Source organism: Physeter macrocephalus, chromosome 20 (genome assembly GCF_002837175.3).
Source record: "Physeter macrocephalus isolate SW-GA chromosome 20, ASM283717v5, whole genome shotgun sequence".
Lineage (NCBI taxonomy): Eukaryota > Metazoa > Chordata > Mammalia > Artiodactyla > Physeteridae > Physeter > Physeter macrocephalus.
The window spans coordinates 115,751,852-115,763,001 of NC_041233.1; the positions used below are offsets into that span (position 1 = coordinate 115,751,852).

Here is an 11,150-nt window from a genome sequence, read left to right on the forward strand (position 1 = left end):
CTCCATGGGGGAAATGGCACTGGCTGTTCTCTGACCTTGATGGTCATTATGATCACTGTGAACCCTGCCCACCCCCCACCCCCAGATTCTGGCGTTTAAAAGCCAGTAACTAGCTTCTTTGCTTCAGGCCCAGCATCTCTGTTGCTATCAGTGAGGAAGGTTCTATGACAGCTTCTCTTACCCTCAGTCCTGGTCTGCACACGACAGTCACCGCTGACTCCTAGTGAAGCTGATGTCCTCTTAACCGGTTAATTTGTGAGCCTCTGAGTGCCCAGTATCCCCTGAGGCTTCCTGTGGAAGGAAAAAAAACCTGAATGATTTTCTGGCCTCAAAAAAATATTACCACTCTAGTAGGCCCACTTCTCTGAGCCTTTTAATCAGTTCTCTACAACCTGCCGTAGCAATTCAGGAATTTCTGTTCTGTTCAACATGGATCACTGCTTTCTCTAGGCTGCTAGGCGCCATCTCTGCATTCTCCCCTGTGGTTCTTGGCAGGGTGTTAAGTCCCATATCACAAGAGAACGCTCCAGGTCAATAAACTCTCTGTGGTCATATCTTATTTTCCAGTCCCCTTGATCAGGAAACCTCCCACTGCAATCCCACAAGGACTCCCTGTCTCCTGCCATCTTACATGACCACTGGTCATGCTGACTAATTCCTGCGGTTCCTCTGTGGCCTTGGCCCTTTATTCCTCTAGCAGGTCTGATAAGTCCCCGTCTGGGTGATGCTGTGACTTAACCATGCCTATAGGCCTGGCAGCCGCAGGAGGGGTAGGGGCACATCCTGAGAGAACCCCTGTGGGCTTGTGGTGGAGAGCGCTGCACTGTCCCCCTCCGTGGGAGCAGGGCCCGTTCTTCACAGGAGGGGTTCACCTCTGCAGGCTCAGAGCGTTCAGAAGAGTCTGGGTGCCCGAGCAGGGAGCTGAGCATATGTGGAAACTCTCTGTACTTTCTACTCAATTTTGCTTTGAACCTAAAAGTGCTCTGACAAATAAGGTGTAGGAATAATAATAACAAAAAAAATCTGGGAAATCAAAATTTCAAGAGGCATCTACCCAGATACCCTGATCTCAGGGCCCTGAGCTTGGTGTAACAGACCTGCTTCAGCTGAACCTTCAATTGTCTTTGAAGATCTGTGACTATGGTCTAAATCCTTAGTTTTGTCTTAAGCTTTTTTCTCTTCTCCCGAGAGAGGAAACTAGCCTCTTTTAGGCTACCGAGGAGGCCCTCTGGTCTTCACATTTGATTTTCAATTATTTGTTCAATACTATTAGGTTTTCATTAGGAAGGACAGTGCCATGACTTAATGACAACCACTAAATCCACTGTCCTGTGCACTGCTTCCATCAGTCATGACATTTGCTTTGCAAGAAGAGGCTCCCAAGTCGCCACCAGCAACTTTCCAGCAGCTGGGTCTCCTCCTGGGTCACGAAGCGCTCGGGCTGGTGTCCTCAGTCCCAAATGGTGGCCAGTGAGCCAGTCCTGGGACCATGTCTTTGCTGCTGGCTTTCTTAAGCTACTCTGGGAGTCAGCTGCGTTCTCTGGGAAGCAGACACTGGCGTGGAGACAGGCCTGCAGAGGATTCTTGTGAAGGAGAAAAGGAGGAAGCAGGATTGCGCAAGAGGAGAGGTCAGGCCACGACGCAGAAGAGGCAGATCGGACACAATGTCTGCCAGGCCGCGGGGCGCTCCAGAGTGAGGTCTGCGCGGTAGAGGCTACGAGCTGGGCGGAAGTGGACAGGCCTTTGTGTCCCGGCCTTGCTGGCCACCCACCGTCCACGAGCCTTCTGGAAAGAGTGTGACCTTGGCTCAAAGGCAGTCGGCTGACCACACTCCCCAAACTGAATTCTGTATGGAGAAAGGATGTGAGCGACTCAGCTCTACTTCATTCACACTCTTACCACCAATTCAGGTACAGCAGTCTCTCCGTATCCGCAGGGTTCGCTTCCTGGGGTTTCCACGGTGGGAAGTTTCAAATTGCGCGCCATTCTGAGTACCGGGATGAAGTCTCGCGAGGTCAGCTGCCGGGCCCACACGGGAACCACTCCTTTGTCCAGCGAACCCCGCCCCTAGTCACTCATTGGCTCCTGGGTTATCAGAGCCAAGATCTCAATATCGCGGTACTTGCGTTCCAGGGACCCTTAGCTTCCTGAGCAGTGACCCCCCAAATAAGAGGAGTGATGCTGGCAATTTGGAGACGCCCGAGAGAAGCCTGACAGTCCTTCCTTTAAGTAAAAAGGTGAAAGTTCTCCACTTAATAAGGAAGGAAAGAAATCCTATGCTGAGGTTGCTGAGACCTACGATAAGAACGAACCGTCATCCGTGAAATTGTGAGGAAGGTAAGAGAAACTTGTGCTAGTTTTGCTGTCGAGCCTCAGACTTCAAATGTGTGTGTGTGATAAGTGCATACTTCAGATGGAAAAGGCGTTCAGTTCACACAATAAGATTTTGAGACCATATGCACAAAATTTTATTACAGTATATTATTATAATTGTTCAGTTTTACTGTTATCGTTGTTAACCTCTTGCTATGCCTAACTTATAAAGTAAACTTTATCATAGGTATGTGTGTATAGGAAGAGACATATATAGTGTCTCCTGGTACTCTTTGGTACTCCTGCCATCTAATCTGGAAGGTATTCAGAGTAACGGTGAAAATTATTATGCTGCTTTTCACATGTACTTTTAAAAGTACTTACATAAACATTCTCTCATTTGGTCCAGACAATAACCCTATCTATCAGATGGGCAGAGCAGCATCAGAAATTGCCTTGGTCAAATTTTATTGTTATTCCATAACTTCTAAGAGATTTTCATGACACCAGAAAATTTTAAAAAAAGATTACCAGATGACAGTGTGTGCCCCTAGGTGCTCTAGAAGTGATCCAAGGACCACTAATTTAAAAACTGAAATACCAGCATATTCTTAATAACCTTGCTCTTATTCACTTCAGTTTTTGTCATGACTTTAAGTTCATATGAATCTGATGAATTTAAAAGGTAAGTTATGTTATCTGTTTGCATTTGAATTTTAACATTACTACCTGAAATACAAAACATTAGGAAATTTGATAAGGCGTAACATCCACTAATTATAACACAAATTTAAAATTTCCGTGATCTACCCATCTTTATTTATGTGCATTTTTACATTACTATAAATATTTATATATATAATTTTCTACTTTGCCTTTTTTCAAACTTAACCTCATTCCAAAGAATTTCCAAGATCCATAATTCTATGTCATCATTACTATAATTTTAAATGACTGTGTAATATTATATCTGGTGTTTTTAAATGTTTTAAACATGGTTTGAATGGGTATTTTAAAAAGAAATCTCATGGGAGATAGACATTTGGGGATATATAAAGTGAAAAAGACGTTTTAAAATAATATAAATGCCTTTCGATTTTTTTAGAAACTGGACCAAAACATATTAAAAATAATTTATAACACTGTTCTTCCCTGTGAGACTTCTCATTGACCTTTCAGCCTGAATACAAAAATAGAAGACTTTATCATAGCTTTAGCCTGTAGGCCTATTTTTAAATAGACAACGTCATGACCTAAACTTAATAAAAATCCAACACAAAGAGATGAAAGTGGGAACCTTCTTTGCAGAAATTCCTTTGAGGCTATATCCTGCCTTAATTCTACAAGAAGAATTCCCACAGAAATCAATAGGAGATTAAAATAAATATCAATGGCAGGATACAGTCCAAATTATGAACGAAAAACTTTAAACTTGACAGGTTAATTGTTTTTCAGAAAGAGTGGAATTTGGGAGCAGTATTTTCATGAGGGAAAACCAACATTTCGGCTGTAGATAAATTAGTACACAGCATTTTGTATAGTAGGGGCTTAGCTATGGGAGCTATGTCCACCCATTGTGTTATGACATTGGTTTCTGCCATTTTGAAGGGAAGTTTCCTCACCTGCGTCCAGATTTTGCATTAGTTGGTCAAGTTTCTTTTTTTTTTTTTTTGGTGGTATGCTACATGCTAGGATTACGGACCATGCTCTAGAGCAGGGGTCAGGAAATGATGGCCAATCTCACTTATGGCATGTTTTTTTTTTTTTTTTTTTTTTTTTTTTGTGGTATGCGGGCCTCCCTCTGTTGTGGCCTCTCCCGTTGCGGGGCACAGGCTCCGGACGCGCAGGCTCATTGGCCACGGCTCACGGGCCCAGCCGCTCCGCGGCACGTGGGATCTTCCCAGACCGGGGCGCGAACCCGGTTCCCCTGCATCGGCAGGCGGACGCGCAACCACTGCGCCACCAGGGAAGCCCGGTCAAGTTTCTAATATGCTTTTATTTTAAGTAGGATAAACAATATACAAGGTGAAAGAAATTTATTTCAAACTCTCCTTGCTTAGTCACATTATTCAAAAATTGTTAAGAAATAAATTCTAATAATATTACACCTGAAAAATTCAAAGGTAAAATTGGGTAACCAGTAACCTGATACCCTTTGGCTTCCAAATGTTACAGCTAGTACAAATGTATACAAAGTGTTCACGTTGCCAAATTTATCATCTAGAACACTTGAATAGAGGTGTATATAAAAGTCAAGTTCATTCTTTATTCAACTTTGCCACCATGCCTCGCACAGCCCCTCTGAGTCACTTTTTTTCTCTTTTGAGAAGAAAGGATAACAATACTTTTCGGCGAAATGAGGATGAGATTCAAGAAAGAGCAACATAATGTACTACTGTTAGAGCACTAGCTATATAGGGCCACAATTATACTTCAGAGTGGTTGGCACGTAGTATGTGACCAAGAAATATAAGTGGCTGAATCAGTAATATTCATTTCAGAGATGATATTCAATTCAATTAACATTTGATAAGTGCCTATTATATTCAACTTATGTGCAAGGGCTGTAAGAAATGTAATGATTCTAGCAATGCCCCTACACTGACGGGGACTATAATCTGATGGGCAGGTGAACTTGAATCAAGCCAACTATAATAGCAAGTCATATGCATTAGGAGCATAACTAGAGATTTAAATAACGTACTCTAGAAATATAAAGCGATAGCAATGGTTTTCCACTGCAAATTAATTGGAGAATTAACTAGAAGATTGAAGAAGAACCCACGGAGGAGAGAATCTAAGAGGAAAAGATCAGCTTCTCCAATAGTCAAGATTAAAATGTCAGTGACAGTATACTTCATGGTATGATTCATGTTTCCTTGGAAATGAAAGAACAGACTTGTGAATGAATCTTCTGAGAACAGTGACAAGAATGGTGGGTTTGTTTAACAATTGAAAGGAAAGTACATATAAAGGACATCTTTTGTGACATCAAATGATTCTAGTATGAAGATAACAGAGAAGAAAAATATGGAAGTTAAAATGAGATGTCTAGTCCACAGGGAATAAAGAGTACTTGGTTGAAATGGAAGAAGTTTTTGTTTGGTTGGTTTTTTGTTTGTTTTGTTTTGGTTTGGTTTTTGTTTTCCTGTGAGACCCAAGATCTTGAACAGAAAAAAAAAAAGTAGAAAAAAAATGAAGTACTACTAGGAAAATGATATTGCTCTGATTAACTTTAAAAGTTAAGCACAAATTTGTTATCAAGGAAGCTATTAAGGGAGCTCCAAAATAAATCGATATAGTTCCAAATTTGCCTTAGGTTGAAAGTGGTCCAATCAAATTTTTTTCTTTATACTGTGTGGAATGAAAACCTCTATCTAAAGCATGTTAGTGTCACTATATTACTTTTTTTGAATACTAGTTTCAGCCAATATTTGAAGATGATCAAGGCGTGAAAATCTGAGATTAAAAGCCTGCTGTTAGTCTAAGGAATGTAAACGTAATGAAATGTCAGGAAGAATTCCGTGTATGTGTTTGAGCTTGTAGAACAACTGTGTTCAAAGGAAATTAAACTGAGAAAAAAATTCTGTTTCAATATAGCCAATACATGAGTAAATTAGATAAACTCTTACAAATAAGTATACATTCCCTTTCTCTGATGATAAGAGCTAACGTTTATTGAGCATTTACTATATTCCAGGTACTGTACTAATTACATTACCCATTTTCTCATTTAATTTTCACAGCAACCTGATGAGGCTAGAGGTAGAAACTATTTTTAATTCTCTTTCAGTAATGAGGAAACTGAAAAGTTGTCTGTGATCATACAGTTATTAAGCAGAAAGGCAAGGATGGACCCAGGACTCACTCTAAACCACCCTCTGATGTACTTGGAATCACCAGGTATATTTTTAAAAAATTTTGAAAAGAACTTAGAAGTAGATATAATTATATAACCAGTTCCCATCAATGAATAAGCTTATCTCTGGCAATGAGTTGTTCTCAATGTTTGAAAAGATTTTGTTTATTTTGCTAGAGAAGTATAAAATCTGTTCTGTGTTATAGTAACCAAAAGAATTTAAGATGTGTTAAGACTATAGTATTCAGGTGTATTTCCTTTTATATAGTCTCTTTAATGTTTAATGAGGAAATCTTTTGTCTGATTTTCCTTCTTTAAGAGGGGAATGTTCATCTCCTAAAACTATACATTTAACTATCGTTTTATTCCAGGTAACAATAGTTTTTGAAATTAAAAATATATGTATATAAGCACAGGTAAGCCACTCCAATAAAATGGAGTCTGTGTTTGAATACTATTATCATTTTTAATGGCATTATATTGAACTTATATTGCTAGAAATACAACCTTGTTTCATTAAGTAACTGCTTGTATGGTTTCTACAAGCCATTCCTCCCCTACGTTGAGTGTGGTCCTGGGGAACTAGGTAAAAGTTGGGGGGTGGCTTGAGTTGCTGGAGGATTTGGGGCACAGAACGAAGGGAGATGGGGATCTGAGGGGAGAGAGAGTAAGCTGGAAGCTAGGAAATGTGGGAAAATTTAAGTCCTTAAAATCAGCCAGTGCACACCCAGGCGCTCAGGGAAAGTATCTTACAGAGCATCTCTGAGCCAGTTTGGAAAGTTGAGCCTAAAAGATTCCCCCTGTGCACAAGATATGAGGTAAGGCTTCTTTTATAGCTTGGCAGCAGTAAGTCCATATGCTGGGAAAGAGATCAATTTTCGACACTTAACATTATTAAAGTCTCATTTTCACAACAGAGTCTCACAACGGTGGGCTGTGCAGCTAATGGGATAATTTAACCAAGAAAGGAATTTATCCAAAAAATTCCTTATGGACTGATATTAGAAACTTTTTACTAAGGCAGCAAAACCCGAATTTATTAAATTGTACCATGGACATTCTACAAGCAAATCTAATACTAAAAGTATTAAAAGATTTTTTACAGCCATATCCATAGGGACCTTTATTCCTTGACCTCAGTTTGCCCCTAGATTCATACAAATTAAGTGGTGAAAGCTGACAGAATGCTTGAATTACCTTAAAATGGCACATTATGAATTTAGCGTAGAAGGAGAGATGATAACCTAACATTTGCTTAGAGTAACATATTTACTGATTGCAAGCTTAACAGAACAACTGTTTGTGATAATAAGACTATCTTAAGGAAATTACAGTTTCAGAAAATTTCCTTATGATGGAAAAATCCTCTGGTTTGAGATTTTGTACTTGGTGAATTATTATAGAATAAAACAAAATAGAATTTATGATCTAATAACCACAGCTCCCATATGTTGGGTGCCCACTGTATATCAGACACTGTGTTGTGCTTGACTTTGCCTGTATTATCTCATTTAATCATTGCATTAACCCTCCAGAGTAACTGCTACTCCCTATTGTACAGATGAACATGAAGTCACAAATTTTAAAAATGGCCTCAATGAGGTTATGTGATTTGCCAGACCTGGGATTAGAAGTCATATGTGCCTGGCTCCAAAAATCCAGTTTTGAGCACAGGATAAACATGACTATTAATTATACCATTTCCTATGTTATTGGTTGTTGCATAAACAAAGAAAATATATGTTCCAAAGGGGCATCCTGTGAACACCTCAAGCATATTTAGGTTGATTGTGATAAAAACATACAATCAAAAGGACATTTTGTGTCCTTACCTTTGAACATTTCAGACCAAATCCTTTCCCTTACTAGAATTTTGACAGAAGTGTTGGCTTCCCTGGTGGGGCTATAACCCCCTTCTTCCTTGGCAGGTTCAAAACAAGTTGAGGAATAAGATGAAGAGTTAAATATATGGAAAATCAAGCTGCTGCTTAGAAAAAAAACTGATGAAGGCTTAGTTGTAAGGGCCAATGGGCCTGGTGGATGAACCCCAGATTCGTCAGCCTTACCCACCCAGTCACACGGCATGTGTGAGGGCACTGGTTTTGGGGGAGAACCTGCAGCCAGGAGCGATGGAGAACGTTGGCAGCCGGGAGTCGAGAGCTCTCAAGAGGGAAGACGATTGGGCTGGCTCTGCATGCCCAGTTCTTTCTTTTGAAAGTTATCAGTCAGATGAATCGCCACCTGCCCACGGCAGAGTAAAGGGGCAGAGAAGGGGCGGGTGTTACAGTAATATCCATAGAACAGCCTTCAGAGGAAGGAGGCGTTGGCACTCCCCCTTAGCATCCCCGGGGGGGCTCTGCCCTGCTCTGCTGTGTTTTGTTTTGTTCCTCACTGGCTTAGCTCCCGAGCCTTCCTGTGGTTAGGCAGGGGTCTCTGCGTCTGGGAGATCGTGTTCCTAAGACATTCCTGACGTCTCTCTCAAGGACGAATCACGGGTCCTTTGGAATCCTCTTGGGACCCCTCGTGGGAAAGATACATTTTACCCTGAAAAAGCTCCAAAATGAGTCTCTTGCTCCGTTAACTAATCTACTCCAGGGCTACTCTATTTAAAGTTGAACATTTACTCCCTATTGTTTCCCATCCCAAATGATGTCCAACCATGCTTTCTGAGGTAACATAGCCCTGGCTCTGCAATGAGATTTAGTAACAATATTAAGAGACATAATAAAATATATAAGTGTTGCAATAATAAAATGCCAGAAAACTTCAATAGCAGTCCTCGTCTGCACTCAAATTCTCAGGGGAGCTCAAGGCCACACCTATCGATTCAGAAATTAATGTTTAAAGTTTAATTTTCTTGACAATATGAGTTAAAAGTTAGACATTAAAGTAATTCCCAATTTTTTATTCTGCCCAATCTGTATTAGAGGTTTCTCTCAATGTATCTGAATATGTGAGTGGGGTTATTTCTTCAGGACTTCACACATTGTATTAATTTAACACAAGGTATCAGATACATCTGTCTTTCTAGCGTCCGAAGAGTAACAGGACATAAGATTATAACCACACTGCCCCTGTATAAACCAACTTTAAGAACGACAGACAATCCTCAGGCCTTAGAACAGTTTTCCCAGGTAAAATTCCTTTGAACTCATTAAACGTTAGCTAAAACTGAGGTTAAAACTCAGTTATTTCTAGACGAAAGGCGGAGTATTAATTTATCTATTGCTGTGTGACAAATCACCCCCAAACTTAGCAAATTAAAGCAACAAGCATGCATTATCTCACAGTTTCTGTGGTTTGGGAATCCGGGGGGAAGTTTCCTGGCTGGTTTTGGCCCAGAGTCTCCCATGAGGGAGAGTCCGGCTGTCGCCAGGGCTGTAGTCATCATTTCCAAACACTGAAGACTCATTTCCAGACTCACTCACATGGTAATAGGCAGCCTACTGCTTCTCACCAGCCGCTGGCCAGACACCCCAATTTCTTACAACTTGAGCCTCTCCGTAGGCTGCTTGAGTGCCCTCAAAACATGGCAGTTGGCTTCCCTTGGAGCCAGTGATCTGAGAGAGAGAGAAAGCAAGGCAGTGACACAGCACTTTCGTTTATGGTCTAACTTCTGACTCATACACTGTGTCTTCTTATTCTGTTTCTCAGAAATGAGTCACTAAGTCCAGTAATACCCTCAGCAGAGTGTTACACAGGGTAAAATACAAGGAGGCTGGAAGACCGGCTCCCCCCAAAGAAGGTGATGAAAAAATAACTCAATTTTTATCCTCACCGAGATGCCACTGGTTGGTTGATAGGTGTTCACTAGAAACTCTGACTTGTTAATTTAAATTTAATAGGGGTCAGTCTCCAGCAAAGGGGTTTAGTACAACGCGTCTACCATTTCTGGAGGAGGAATCTGCCCGTGCGTAGCTTCTTAACCTCCATTTCCTCATTGAGCTCCGTGTTCTTGACACTTTGGTCTGTATAGACAGTGAGCTCTGTCTGCTCATATAGCTGCCATATATCTTGCAGAGAGACATTTTTAATCCTGTGCCGTTGTGGCTAATGCCTCTGCCTTTTGTTCTGGAATGGCCTAAGCCTAAGAAGTTTGCTTTTTAGTGATGTTTTTCATATTGTGCCCATATTTATTTCAACCAGAAAAGCATTTGCAGCATTTTTCTGAAATGAAACTACTGTGGATGCTTCTGACGCCTGTGCCCCTTCGGCTCCGATGAGACCCAAGATCTCTGTCTTGAGCTCCTCAAGACACTGGCCTTCCTCTGCTTGTGAATTCCTTAAGCTTCTCAGGCAGACTCCCTCATCATACTATGAAGCCAGTGAAAGCCCTGCTACAATAACTGTATCGCTTTGAAAACAGTCCTGTATTTCTTTGAGTCATTTCCATTTGAACCTGTGGACAAGCCTCATAAGTCCACAGTCCTTTTCTTGGCTGTGAATAGAGAAAATAATTGGGGCCGTTGATCATTGGCCCCTTGCTGCTTATCAGAGCCTGGTGACAACAATTTAAAGATAGAACCTTGGGCTTCCCTGGTGGCGCAGTGGTTGGGAGTCCGCCTGCCGATGCAGGGGACACGGGTTCGCGCCCCGGTCCGGGAAGATCCCACATGCCGCGGAGCGGCTGGGCCCGTGAGCCATGGCCGCTGAGCCTGCGCGTCCGGAGATAGAACCTCAGAAAGACTCGCCAGCACACATGAGACTCAGCTGCCTTGTAGTTTGAAAGCAGCTCTCTCCGGGTCTACAAATTTACAGAAAAACTCCAGTTCTCTCTAAACTTAACTCTGGCCTCAGCTGCCCTTGAGCCCTAAGACCTCTGCAGCCGCAGGCCTCTGTTAGGGTTTTCGCTGTCAGCATATCACATGAGAGTGTACTTCTAGGTCAAGAAGCAACAGCTCTAGCCCTGAGCTGCCTGTGCCTGCCAAGGGCTTTCACTACCTCAAGCATCTCTGTCAGGGCCCTTCTAGACTTACCT

General features: G+C 41.6%; 1 long non-coding RNA gene across 5 annotated transcripts in view; it reads right to left on the reverse strand.

Moving 5' to 3' along the window:
- The window catches only part of LOC102988496 (uncharacterized), a 132,864-nt gene extending 123,115 nt beyond the window's left edge, over positions 1 to 9,749 (reverse strand). For 3 of the 5 annotated variants that reach the window (XR_008616159.1, XR_003677716.2, XR_003677719.2), the window contains exons 1-2: positions 9,601 to 9,749; positions 182 to 291 (exon numbers count right to left, since the gene is read on the reverse strand). This is a non-coding gene — a long non-coding RNA (uncharacterized lncRNA). The other 2 variants (XR_008616160.1, XR_008616161.1) reach the window with 2 other exon arrangements.
- Positions 9,750 to 11,150: the final 1,401 nt, after the last annotated feature.